Source organism: Podarcis liolepis, assembly GCF_965112155.1.
Source record: "Podarcis liolepis genome assembly, chromosome: 3".
NCBI lineage: Eukaryota > Metazoa > Chordata > Lepidosauria > Squamata > Lacertidae > Podarcis > Podarcis liolepis.
The window spans coordinates 15,281,775-15,294,554 of record NC_139557.1 but is presented as its reverse complement, the minus strand read 5'-3'; the positions used below and the strand labels follow the sequence as shown (position 1 = coordinate 15,294,554).

General features: G+C 45.0%; 1 protein-coding gene across 1 annotated transcript in view; it reads left to right on the top strand.

Annotated features, from left to right (window-relative positions):
- Window positions 1–8,047: 8,047 nt before the first annotated feature.
- FBXW11 (F-box and WD repeat domain containing 11) overlaps window positions 8,048–12,780 on the top strand; it is a 96,211-nt gene continuing 91,478 nt past the window's right edge. Inside the window, exon 1 of the mRNA XM_083493794.1 lies at window positions 8,048–8,297. The gene's annotated coding sequence lies outside the window, so the exon portion shown is untranslated. The remainder of the gene's footprint in view (window positions 8,298–12,780) is intronic.

The window sequence follows — 12,780 nt, the reverse complement described above, 5'->3', positions numbered from 1 at the left end:
CTATACATTTGTTAGCCTTTAAGGTGCCATAAGCAACTTCCAAGGTTTTGCAGCAATTGGCTGGCACACAACAACTCCTTTTGGCATTCGTCTCAGATGTGTCTGTAGCTGTCACTGCAATGCTTCGCACTAGCTCTTTTACTCAGTACTGTTCTGTTTTCTAGGTCATGTTGACACATTCCTCTCGGATGCCCTGCTTGATAGCCGTTTGGTACAGAATTGCCGCAGTATTCGTCCAGCAGCATGAGAACTAAGACATAATTTAGCTTGAGACACAAACACAATCTGGCTTGACATTTTTCTATGGCTGTAAGGTCCCTACCAGGCACACTTGACAAGCAGTAATTGCTAGGGGACCCTGACTGTGATCATATAAGTACAGTGGTACCTCAGATTACAGATGCTTCAGGTTACAGACTCCGCTAACCCAGAAATAATACCTTGGGTTAAGATCTTCGCTTCAGGATGAGAACAGAAATTGAGTGGCGGAGGCGGGAGGCCCCATTAGCTAAAGTGGTGCTTCAGGTTAAGAACGGGCCTCCAGAACGAATTAAGTTCTTAACCCAAGGTACCACTGTAGTCCCAAGTCCCTCAGGATCTTGTGTTTCTTGGCCTAAAGTGCAATGAACTCCACCAAGCACCCAGCAAAGAAGTCTCAATATAGAACGGGGATGGCTGATCTTCAGATATCGCCACTGTTCCTTGCCATTGGCCATGCGTGTTGGAGTGCCAACAAGCCACAGAGTAGCTACCCCTGATATAGAGGAGTCCTCCTTGAGCTATGAATAGCTGTTTACTGGCAGAGGAAGCAAAGAAAGATAAAAGGCCAGTTGGAATCAAGTCCCTGGGTAGCTCAGTTGGTTAGAGCATGGTGCTGATAACGCCAAAGTTGCAGGATTGGTCCCGAACAGCTGTATATTCCTGCGTTGCAAGGGGGTTGGACTAGATGATTCTCAGGGTCTCTTACAATTCTATGACTCTATGACATGGGTAGGCAAACTAAGGCCAGGGGGCTGGATCCGGCCCAATCGCCTTCTAAATCCGGACCACGGACAGTCCGGCAATCAGCCAGTTTGGTCATGATGTATGTAGGTCCCAATCATTCTAATCTACCATGCTGCTCCCCACGTTCTGAAAAAAAACTTGATTTTTAACATACCCTTTCGGATTCTTATCTACCGTGCTCAATAATCACTGTACCTACTAACTAAAGCATGGGTAGGCAAACTAAGGCCCGGGGGCCGGATCTGGGCCAATCGCTTTTTAAATCCGGCCTGTGGACGGTCTGGGAATCAGTGTGTTTTTACATGAGTAGAATGTGTGCTTTTATTTTAAATGCATCTCTGGGTTATTTGTGGGGCATAGGAATTGGTTCATTTCCCCCTCAAAATAATAGTCCGGCCCCCCACAAGGTCTGAGGGACAGTGGACCGGTCCCCTGCTGAAAAGGTTTGCTGACCCCTGCTCCACGACTTTGCAAAGTCAGAAGCCACCCTGCCCTAAATGATGTGCAAGCTCAAACTTCACAAAACCACTAGGTGGCACAAGGAGATGAGGGAAACCCAAACCACATAGTACAGGATAATACAAGTTTTGGTTTGGATCTTATCTTACCTGTGTCCCCCATTGCATTGCTCTGTAGCATCTTTCCTCTCCCCAAAATGACCTGACAGGAATTCAGGAATGATCTGGGCTAGAATAGGGAAGGGGATGTTGGCAGAAAGCACCTCCCTTTCCGCGAACAGAAGAGCAAACGGATCTGAGGTTATAATAGCCATCATTGATGAGCAGCCTCTTGCAGCAAGGGCACTTTTTAACAAGTCATTTCTGGAAGACTGAACACCTCCACCATGTTATCCTGCAATCGGTGTCTTCCATTCATGTAATTGGGCTGAAATAAGGTTGCTCTTTTTCCTTCTGCCTTTGTCATCACCTTCAGTTTAGGCCAGGCATGTCCAAAGTCCGTTTTGGGGGCCTAATCCGCCCCGCTGGTCGACCTTTAAAGCCCTAAACGGCCTCAGTCCAGTATATTTGAAGGAGCATCTCCACCTCCATCGTTCTGCCCGGACACTGAGGTCCAGTGCTGAGGGCCTTCTGGCGGTTCCCTCATTGCGAGAAGTGAGGTTACAGGGAACCAGACAGAGGGCCTTCTTGGTAGTGGCGCCCATACTGTGGAACACCCACCCTTCAGATGTGAAGGAAATAAGCAACTATCCTATCTTTAAAAGGCAGCCCTGTTCAGGGAAGTTTTTAATATTTAATGCCGTATTGTTTTTAACACTTGATTGGGAGCCGCCCAGAGTGGCTGGGGAAACTCAGCCAGATGGGCGGGGTATAAATAATAAATTATATTATTATTATCATTATTATTATTATCTAATCCGGCCCCCATGGCAGTATATGTCCTGGGTTAAAATTCTAAAAAAAGCTCAGCAACTTCAGTCCTAAAAAAAGCTCTACAGCTCTGGGCTTAAATCCCTTTAAAAAAGCTCGACAAATCAAATCTGGCCCTCTTTGAAAAAAGTTTGGGCATCCCTGGTTTAGGCCGATTGTAAGAGCATGCAACCTTTTGAATTTCACAGAATAGAAATTTCAGGTGGAATGGGAAGGGAGCCAAATCTTTGGCCTTTCAAAGCTGATCTAAAAAGAATAAAAAAATCATTGCTGATAACTACCTGTTTATTTTGTGTCCGGTGAATATTGTCACTCCTAGGCTGGGTCCAGGCCACCAGCTTTGCTAGCTGCAAGTTGTGAAAGAGTAAATGGATGGCTATTTGGTGCATGTGTATGTGTGTACACCAAAGGAAGAATGCAGCTCTCCCCACATTGGGCTGGTTTTTCCCCATGGAAAAAGAGCGTTCCTGCATGCATGTTGTTGGCATCCATCTGTCTCGAGAGACAGTGGCGTGCGCCTCCGGGGGTGAAGTCAAACTGCTGCCTTAGCAGCACTGAAGTGACCTCTCCAGGGCGCAATCCTGGGCAGGGTGTATGAAGGTCTTGGGCTGTCCAGATGACAAGACCCCCCCCCCTTCAGCCTCACTGATATGGTCCAAAGGGAAGCAGACCAAGACATTTGGCACCAACTTGGCTGCAGGAGTTGTTTGGCAGGAGGCGTACAGGCTGCCATCCAATTGTCTTCGGGACTCCACTCTGGAGTTTGTATAGGGTTTGCTCCTTAACCTTTTCTTCTCCTGAAGATACCCCCCAAAGCAGTGGAGGTTTAGGATCAGAGTTTTCCTTCTCCTAGATGGGCTACCTTTCCAGGTTGCAGAGCTCTGGATACTGCCAGGGAGATAAAGTCCATCATGGCCCCAAGCCGTCTGCCGGACATCCATCGATCTCCCGTAGGCACGCAGTATCATTGATTAGCGACATGAGTTTCTAGAAAATAACTTGCCACATTCCAGAGCTCATGCACACCCTTATCAGCAGATAATGCACAGCCAAAAGTCGCACTTTATTCAGTGTTGATCAGAACAAAGAAAGACATGACTGCCTGCGACAGTGTCTCAGACAGAGAGAGAAACGAAAGCAACACAAAAAACATAAACATCCTGTGAACAGGAAATACGCAGGCTGTGACACAAACATCCTGCTCCCTTTTAAGGTGGAACGGAAATATCCTAACAATCTGCCCCTCACTTCCCTCTACAGCGGGTACAAAAACTGCCTTCTTAACCGTAGGACCCACAAAATTGGTCTCATGTGCTCAATCCACCAGAGCCTGTCTTCGCAAGCCGGGGAAATCCCCAACTCACCAAGGGTTGGAGACCCATCGGCGAACCCTCGCCCGGTTTAGCTTTCCAGTCAAAGCCGTTTCCTGGACTGTGGCCACTATTGCATGCTGACAGCTTCTAAGAGCCACAGGTGAGAGCTGAGTGCAAAGGACCCCAGGGGGAGCACGATGTGCCCCCCACCAAAGGTACTGGTAATGGTAAAGGGACCCCTGACTGTTAGGTCTAGTAGTGGACGACTCTGGGGTTGCGTACAGCTTCCAGGTCATGTAGCCAGCATGACTAAACCGCTTCTGGTGGACCAGAGCAGCGCACGGAAATGTTGTTTACCTTCCCGCCGGAGTGGTACCTATTTATCTACTTGCACTTTGACATCCTTTCGAACTGCTAGGTTGACAAGAGCTGGGACCGAGCAACGAGAGCTCACCCCATCACGGGGATTCGAACCACCGACCTTCCAATCGGCAAGCCCTAGGCTCAGTGGTTTAGACCACAGCACCACCCGTGTCCAGAGGTACTACCTCTCTAACACGCACCCCTCCTGCATGCATACATATAAACATGCACACTAGATATAAATAAGTCTGTCATTTCCAGTGTGAGAGATTTTTTTTTTCTGGCAACCTGTGAGAAGGCAGGGCTGAGCAACTACAGGCGGATTAACAACTTGATGTTCACCACCCAGCCGTTTGCCTATCCCTTCCATTCTATTTTTTCCCCACTCAAAATTTTTTATTGATTTTCCAAATTTATGACAAACATATAAAAGAAAGCATCAAAAAGAAAAACAGGCAAACATAAATCCTAACTGTAATAATTCCATTTTTGTTAACATTGTTGGGTGACTTCCTCGAATCCCCCTGCCTGAATTTCCATTTATATCATTGTAGCAGTTTTCCAAAACTAATTTCAACTAAAATGTGCTTAGTCAATTAACCTCTTTCTTTTCACTTTAACTTTAAACATATTATTCTATAACATCACATATTTAAATCCTAGGCCAATCTGATACTTGAAAGTAATTCTATTTAAGTTATCTTAACATATTTAGCTAAATAGTCTTTAAATTTCTTCCATTCCTCTTGGTATTCCTCCTCCTTCTGGTCGCTGACTCTTCCGGTCAGGTCGGCTAGCTCCCAAAAGTCCATCATCTTCATCTGCCATTCCTCCACTGTTGGTACTTCTTGTAATTTCCAGTTTTTGGCCAACAAAATTCTAGCTGCAGTTGTGGCGTACAAAAACAATCTAACATCCTTCTTGGGCAATCCTGAACCTGTTATTCCAAGTAGAAAGGCTTCTGGTTTCTTAATAAATGTATGTTACAACATCTTTTTCAATTCATTATGAATCTTTTCCCAGAAGTCTTTCACCTTGGGACAGGTCCACCACATATGATAGAATGTATCTTCTTTTTCTTTGCATTTCCAACCTAGATTATCACTCTTATGGTAAATCTTTGCTAGTTTTACAGGGGTTAAGAACCATCTATACATCATTTTCATAACATTAACACCGTACATGGAGTGAACTTGACCCCTTTCCTCCACAACCTTTCCCAATCTTCAAACATTAAGTTATGTCGGACATCTCTTGCCCAATCTATCACCACAGATTTCACTTGTTCATCCTTTGTGTGCCACTCCAACAATATCCCTTCCGTTCTAGGCAAAATTTGAAAGCAAAACTCGCATCTGACTCCCTTCTTCCCCTCCAAGTCTGGTGATGTCATAGTGGAATAGTTTATGATGGAAGGCAACGTCTCCCCTTGCTCAGTGGTTCTGAGCGCTTTCTGAAGGAAGCGGCTGGGTTGCTGCGCTAAGGCTGGGTAAGTCTTTCTGTGGTAAGGACTCGGCGGGTTGGGCTTGGATGGTGTTTGAATCAGTTTGGTTTGCTCTCGGTTTCTGACACTAGCCACTGAATCCAGAATAAGGAGCCATGTAAGAAATGGTTCTCCCAAGATCTGATACAAGGATCAATAACTTCTTTAATGCTACCGTATTTTTCACTCCTTAAGATGCACCTGACTATAAGACGCACCTAGTTTTTAGAGGAAAACAAGGGAAAAAATACAGTGGTACCTCGGGTTATATACGATTCAGGTTACAGACTCTGCTAACCCAGAAATAGTACCTCGGGTTAAGAACTTTGCTTCAAGATGAGAACAGAAATCGTGCTCCGGCAGCAGGAGGAGGCCCCATTAACTAAAGTGGTGTCTCAGGTTAAGAACAGTTTCAGGTTAAGAACGGACCTCCGGAACGAATTAAGTACGTAACCAGAGGTACCACTGTATTCTGAACGAAACAGTGGATGTATGATTTTTGTGGTTCATGCTGTGGCCACAGAAATGTGATTTGACGGTGAGTTTGGGGTAGCCCAATGCAAAAATCCTGAGAATCCATGTGGACCTGTGCTTTGTAACCATATTTTTGCGCCATTGCATCTTATGGAGTGAAAAATACGGTAAGTCTGCTAGAAGGTATAATTGGGTTGGTTGGTTGGAGGCCTTAAATCTGCAGTGTACCATAATTCTGGTGGGGTTGCTGTCCACAATTGTGCGGCTGTATGCTCAGACTTTTCCAGCAAAGAGCTTTGGGGTTCTTGAGCGGCGATTCCTGCGTTGAACTAAATGACCCTTTAGGTCCCTTCCAACTTTACACTTCTATGATCTGCATGATGGTTTTTTCCTCTTTGTTAAATGATAGCAATGCAGTTCTTTGGGCATTATGCAAGTCCACAAGGTGGGCTCTTCTATAACTGTTCCACTTGCTTGTCCTATGTTTCTATGGTAGTTTCCAAAAGAGGATTGCTAGTTCCCCCCATTGTAGTTTTCAGAGGCTGGAGCTGAGTGATACCCAAAGTTCGCATGCAAGCTTAAAAAAATCACAAACACTGTCATTTTAGGTTCAAAATCAGGAAATTGGGCTACCATCCTATTATCCTCTGGGAGTAAGCCCTTTTGAGTTCAGTGAGTTGATATGCAAAGGACTGCACGGCTGGTTTTCTGAAGGTTTATATGATGCTTGCTTTTTTACCAAAAACTTAGCTGCTGAAATGTGTTGTTGTTGTCTGAAGTCGACCTATTCCTCAGGCAAAACAGATGACACAAAATAGAAGAGACTGAAGTTGACAACTAAGCCTGTTTGTTTTTTTTAAGGACACAAAGTAGCTCTGAGATCGTAGACAAATTTCCCAGAGGAAAGAGCAAGATGTGTTTTGATTCATCCGGCTTACTTGCTGGAAAGAAGGCTGAAAGGGTCAAATTGAGACAAATTTCAGAATATTTGCTCGGTTTTTTCATTTCTTTCTCATTACCCAGATATGGATAAATAGTGCCTGAATAGTTTGGGGTCAGGCTAGGCTACTATTAGGTAGAGACGGGCAGCAGATGATACTGAGGGGACAGGAAATGGTTGTGAGAGAGCTGTGAGTGTGTCATGTTTGTGCCCCTAAAGCTAACTGGCCGCCTTCAGATGGTGGATGCGTCATTCTTCTCCCATCTTATCCTTTCAACAACTCTGTGAGGCAGACCAGACTGATAGCGACTTGCCCTAAGGTTGGCCCATGATCCTCATCCTTTAGCGGTGACTAAAAACTATAATAATAATAATAATAATAATAATAATAATAATAATAATAATAATAATTTATACCCCACCCATCTGGCTGAGTTTCCCCAGCCACTCTGGGCGGCTCCCAATCGAGTTTTAAAAACAATACAGCATTAAATATTAAAAACTTCCCTATACAGGGCTGCCTTCAGATGTCTTTTAAAGATAGGATAGCTGCTTATTTCCTTCACATCTGATGGAGGGAGTTCCACAGGGCTGGCGCCACTACCGAGAAGGCCCTCTGTCTGGTTCCCTGTAACCTCACTTCTCGCAATGAGGGAACCGCCAGAAGGCCCTCGGCGCTGGATCTCAGTGTCCGGGTTGAACGATGGGGGTGGAGACGCTCCTTCAGGTATACAGGACCGAGGCCATTTAGGGCCTTAAAGGTCAGCACCAACACTTTGAGTTGTGCTCAGAAACGTACTGGGAGCCAATGCAGATCTCTCAGGACCGGTGTTATGTGGTCCCGGTGGCCAGTCCCAGTCACCAGTCTAGCTGCCGCATTTAAAAGAAGTGCTTTGCATGTGTCTGTCCCCAGGTGCTAGCTCAGAGCAATATCTGCCGGCGATCTCTGGCAATTCTTGAGGCCATCAGCACTTGCTATGTCGACGGCATCACATTTCCTCCCGAGTGACCTTGGCCGTTCATCGTAGCACCTGAACTTTTAATTGCCACCGGCTTCTCTCCCTATGCTTATGAATGCACCAATCCATCCAACAGCTTCTCTCGCTGCCAGGGCCCATCGGAGAGCAAGTTCAAGCTGTCAGCCTACATCACACTGATGGAACGGATAAAGGATCATGACTAGCTGGCTGGGAGCAGGAGCCGACAGCTATGTTAGCTGACGGGCGTTTGGGAAAACAAGTCTCTGCTAACAGTGCACTTTGCAGCTTTCGAGATCGGATGGGGCCCGCCTGCCACAATCCTGCTGTCAATCTGTGTGTCAAAATTCCCTGGTGAGTGTACTTTGCTCAATGGGTCCCTTCCTCTTTCATCCGGGAGCATTCCATTGATACTTAACCAAAGATCTCTACAAAACTCCCAGCACCAGGGGAAGCAAGTTTCTGGTGCCCTTGACATGGGCTTTCATTAGCAAAATGTTAGAATGGACTGTCCCACTTAAACTGCAGGGCTCTGGAGCATAGGGATGAGAGAATCTGTCGTTTTCAGTTTCTCCAAGGTTCTCGTTTTTCCAGCCAAAGTCAGTTCTCCATAATCCTTTGTGATTTATTTATTTTTTTAAACACCCTCATAAACCTCTTAGTGTGAATTCCCACTAATATACACGTTTTTGTCTGCAGTTTTGCCTTTTGCAAACCAATCCATGAGGCATGTTTTGTATGTTGCTTTCCCTAATGTGTTTCACCTGTACAGTAGTACCTCGGGTTACTGATGCTTCAGGTTACAAACGCTTCAGGTTACAGACTCCGCTAACCCAGAATAGTACCTTGGGTTAAGAACTTTGCTTCAGGATGAGAACAGAAATCGTGCTCCGGCGGTGCAGTGGCAGAAGCGGGAGGCCCCATTTGCTAAAGTGGTACCTCAGGTTAAGAACGGACCTCCAGAAAGAATTAAGTTCTTAACCCAAGGCACCACTGTATGTCACTTTCACAAGCCATTGTGCCGCAATGGTGAGAAAGCTGGACTAGGACCTGGGAGCGCAGGGTTCGAATCCCCACTCAGCAATGAAGCCCACTGGGAGTGACCTTGGGCCAGTCACTATCTCTTAGCCTAACCTACCTCACAGGGTTGTTGTGAGAATGAAATGGGGAAGAGAAGAACCATGTGACCACCTTCAGCTCCTTGGAAGATAAGGGGGTACAGTGGTGCCTCGCAAGACGAAAAGAATCCGTTCTGTGATTCTCTTCGTCTAGCGGTTTTTTCGTCTTGCGAAGCAAGCCCATAGCGGCTTTTAGCGGCTTATCTGCTGATCGGATCAGCTGATAAGCGGTTTAGCGGCTTAGAAAAAGGGTGGGAAAAGGAAAAAAAACCAGCAGGAACTCGCAAGACATTGTCGTCTTGCGAAGTAAGCCCATAGGAAATTCGTTTTGCAAAGCACCTCCAAAACAGAAAACTCTTTCGTCTAGCGAGTTTTCCGTCTTGCGAGGCATTCGTCTTGCGGGGCACCACTGTATATAAATGTCAATAATAACAACAACACAACAACAACAATTTATACACACACTTTAGTATATGCTCTTCTGTGCACATTAGTGTGTGTGTGGGGGGGAGAATTGCATTGCAAAATTCAAAAATGTGCAAATTTCGAAGGCCGGCTGTGTTTCAGTTCACATGCTTTTTCAGAAAATGTGAACTAGGCATGTTCACCTTTAAATACAAACTGGATTAATTTCTCCCCCATCTCTACTGGAGGGTTTCTGAATGTGCCCTTATGTAAACAATGGGGTGGTGGTGAAAAACCACACAATTCCTGTGTAAGTATCAAATTAGCATAGGACAGATTGAGCAGGATTTGAGCCTTTCTCCCTGATATCCCAGGCTACGGTTCTTTCCCCAACCCCTCTTTGGTGGGAAATATTTTACAACCAATAAAGTCACCCCATGCATGGTGGCACAGTCCATGGTACAGGCCCCTCAAATTTCTACCACCTCATTATAGACCAGGTCTAAGCTAGGGATAGGGACGCGGGTGGTGCTGTGGGTTAAACCACAGAGCCTAGGACTTGCCGATCAGAAGGTCAGCGGTTCGAATCCCCGCGAAGGGGTGAGCTCCCGTTGCTCGGCCCCTGCTCCTACCAACCTAGCAGTTCGAAAGCACGTCAAAGTGCAAGTAGATAAATAGGTACCACTCCGGCGGGAAGGTAAACGGCGATTCCGTGCACTGCTCTGGTTCGCCAGAAGCGGCTTAGTCATGCTGGCCACATGACCCGGAAGCTGTACGCCAGCTTCCTCGGCCAATAAAGCGAGATGAGTGCCATAACCCCAGAGTCAGCCACAACTGGACCTTTACCTTTACCTTTAAGCTAGGGGTATTTAAAGCCACTTTTTGGGGCTCCATGATAACTGCAGATGGAGACAGCAGCCACGAAATTAAAAGACGAAATTAAAAGAAAAAAGAAAAAAAAAGACGCCTGCTCCTTGGGAGAAAGGCGATGGCAAACCTAGACAGCATCTTAAAAAGCAGAGACATCACCTTGCCAACAAAGGTCCGTATAGTTAAAGCCATGGTTTTCCCAGTAGTGATGTATGGAAGTGAGAGCTGGACCATCAAGAAGGCTGATCGCCGAAGAATTGATGCTTTTGAATTATGGTGCTGGAGGAGACTCTTGACAGTCCCATGGACTGCAAGAAGATCAAACGTATCCATTCTTCAGGAAATCAGCCCTGGGTGCTCACTGGAAGGACAGATCGTGAAGTTGAGGCTCCAATACTTTGGCCACCTCATGAGAAGAGAAGACTCCCTGGAAAAGACCCTGATGTTGGGAAAGATGGAGGGCACAAGGAGAAGGGGATGACAGAGGATGAGATGGGTGGACAGTGTTCTCGAAGCTACCAGCATGAGTTTGACCAAACTGTGGGAGGCAGTAGAAGACACGAGTGCCTGGCGTGCTCTGGTCCATGGGGTCACGAAGAGTCGGACACGACTAAACGACTAAACAACAACAACAACAATTTAAAATCACTGGTCTGAATTCTCCTGGGGAATCCCATTCCTTTACCAACTCTGTAGGAGAGGGTAGCTCAGAAGAAGTCACCAGCAATCATATTAAGAGACTGGCAAGTGGTCTCTCTACTCTACAATGGATTTGTTGAAGAGTTGGTTGGCAATCCTGCCCACAAGCTCAGTGGTGAAAACCCCTATTTTCATTCAAACCTTGGCCAAGCATGGAGACCAGATATATAGGATGGATGAGCATGCTATGTAAATTCACTGCAGTTATTATTATCAGCACAATATTTTAAACATACTGACAGATGGAACATCACTGAACGTAAACGTTAACGTTGCTAAAGTTATAACCACCAGTGGAATCTCTTTTAAACAAATTGATGATCGGTGCAGAATTCAGACACTGAAAAAACAGAAAAGCATACAAAACAAAGCAAAACTGCCTGGGCACTGATGGTAGTCAGTGCACAGGCAAGCTGCAGAGACCTTTAGTTGCTTTTGTAAAAGAATTCAAATCAAACAATTTAGTAAGAATTAGCTCTCCCCAGACAGACTCTCTGACCTACAAATTCAAAATGGACACCTGGGATCAGAGAAATTCTAGACTAGTCAAAAGCAAATTACAAAACAGATCAAAGCCCAAAGTCATGGGACAAACTTGAAAGAAAGAAAAAGATTAAATAAGGGAGGGGTGACATAATTTTTAGCTAACTCCAGACCTCAGTTCTCAGGGAGCCCCAGCGTTACTTGATCGTCTAAGATGTAAAGCAATTTCTTGAACAATGAAGAGCCTTGTGGTACCTTAAAGACTAATGAATTTATTGTGGCATAAGCTATTGTCTGGCGCATCTGAAGGGGTCTCTGGTCCATGAAAGCTTATGGCACCATAATAATTTTTTAGTCTTTAAGGTAGCACAAGACTGTCTTTTCTTTCTGTTATAACAGACTAACATGGCTATGCCTCTGGAAGTAATTTCCTGCAGGAACTTCATAGGTAATAGGATTACATCTCTAACAAAGAAATAAGCAGGAACACTCTGGGTGGCAGGTTTAGCTACCAAGACTTGCACAAAGGAAGGGCTCCGAATTTGATGGGCCATTGATTTGGGCAAAGGAGTCATTGTAATAACCAGGAAGAACCATTTACACTTGGCAAAAATCATAAAAGGATGTTAATTAAATTCTAACCTACATTTTTTTCTATAGAAAGCGCTCCCCTCCCCCTGTTGTGAATCAGATACATCAGATCGCAGCAGCTGTGATGCTCATGGTATATTAGACAATAATATACTACAACTGTAGAATAATATTCTGTAGACAATAATATTCCACAGAGTACAACTAGAATTCCTTCATAACATGAAATATTTTTATGACGTGGAGCTTAATCTCCTCTTTCGATAGCGCCATCCTACGCATGTCTTCTCAGAAGCAGGCTATATTGAATTAAGTGGCATTTACTCCAACCTAAGTGCGCACAGGATCAATTGCAGGCTTATAATGGCAAATTGGGGGTAGTTCAGCCATTCATCATGTCAGGGAACAAAAATTAATGTAACATTTTAGGGATTTAGTGCAACTAAGAATAGCAGTGGATATCTGAAAATGTTTTAGTTTAGATTAAATGTGAAGTTTAAAAACAGGTGGATAATTTCAAATAGTCATTGAATATGGATCCAAAACGGTCCATAGTAATTTCAATTGCCAGAGTAGGTATGGAAAAAGGTTCTTTTTTAAAAGCAGACCTACTGTTACTCTTTGTTGCCTCAGGGGTTGTTGCTTTTTCCTTTGGAAAAAGCACATTCTTT